A 1342-nucleotide genomic window follows, 5' to 3' on the forward strand; every position below is an offset into this window, starting at 1 on the left:
CCTCTGGGTGTGTTGTTTTGTTTTGAGACCACATCCAGAAGTGCTCAGAGCTTACAGGCCAGGTTTTCAGACAATGATTTTACTTCTATGGGTACGTGATTTTATAAAGAAAAAGAGGATGAAAAATTATACTTAGATCCAGAGTAATAGTACAGTTGTCAGGGCATATGTTTGGTCCCTGACATTACATATACTCCCCCAAGCACTGCCGGGAGTGATTCCTGAGTGTGAAGCCAGAAAGAACACCTGAGCATTACCGCCCTCTCCAAAAAACAAAAAAGAAAAAAAAAGAAAAGAAAAATTAAATTTAGCCCAAATGAGATTTTAAAGTCCATAATTTTGCTCAGAGCCTCCAACTCCTTCATTTTCCCCTAACAGCCATCTGTTGAAAGGGCTCAAAAACTTTCACGTGTATGAACCTTCAATGAAGGTATAAACAGGAGAGAGCACACCAGACTGAAGCAGATGTCAGCCACCTGGAAGCCCAGAGGGCCTTCCCTGGTATCCACTGTCCACTAGTACCCTGAGCACAGAGCAGGGCACAGACCTCAAGTACTACTAGGTGTGGCCCCAAATCTCACCTCCTCTGCTCCCCAAATACTGAAATACACACAAGGAGAGGAGCCCAGAGGGTTGAGCACCTGATTTACCTTTGTGGGACATGGCATGGCTCCCACTGCATCTCAGACACACAGACACAAGAGGGGGAGAGTCTCTGACTATCTCCAAGTTTGTAGCAAATGTATTGGGGGGGGGAGGGAAAGGCAGGAGAAACACTCCAACCCCAAAAAGATGCTCAAAGAATGCTCATGTGTCAAGACAAATTCTGAAGTGGGAGGGTTGGAGTCATACCTAGTTTTGCTCAGGGGACAATATCACCTAGTAATGTTGTGGCATGGATAACTCTGGTCACCGCAAGAAAGACAAACAGCCCCCTGGCTGCACTACTGCACCAGCCCCTAAGAGTGAGGCATTTAGAACCTATTGAAGCTGGTCCCTGGAACACCCCTTTCTGCAAGTACTCACTTCAAAAGCAGGGCACACCTCTGGTCTTGGAGAGATGGATAGTGGAGATGCTTGGAATCGGGACAGGTGAGGCAGAAATTCTTTTTTTCTGAGAAAATATAATCATATAGGCTTAGAAAAGCTAATAAGTTGATAGGGTGCTTTTCTTTCAAGCAGCTAAACAAGCGTCAATATGCAACAGGACATAGGCTCACCCACTCCAGCATTTCTAAAAATACATGAACTCAGAACCAAGAGTAACCCCTGCTGCTGTGGCCAAAAAAGGCAAAATAAATTAAGTAATGAAGACCTTTCTGGGGCCGGAACGATGGTACAG

Source organism: Sorex fumeus, unplaced genomic scaffold (genome assembly GCF_029834395.1).
Source record: "Sorex fumeus unplaced genomic scaffold, SorFum_2.1 ptg000168c, whole genome shotgun sequence".
Lineage (NCBI taxonomy): Eukaryota > Metazoa > Chordata > Mammalia > Eulipotyphla > Soricidae > Sorex > Sorex fumeus.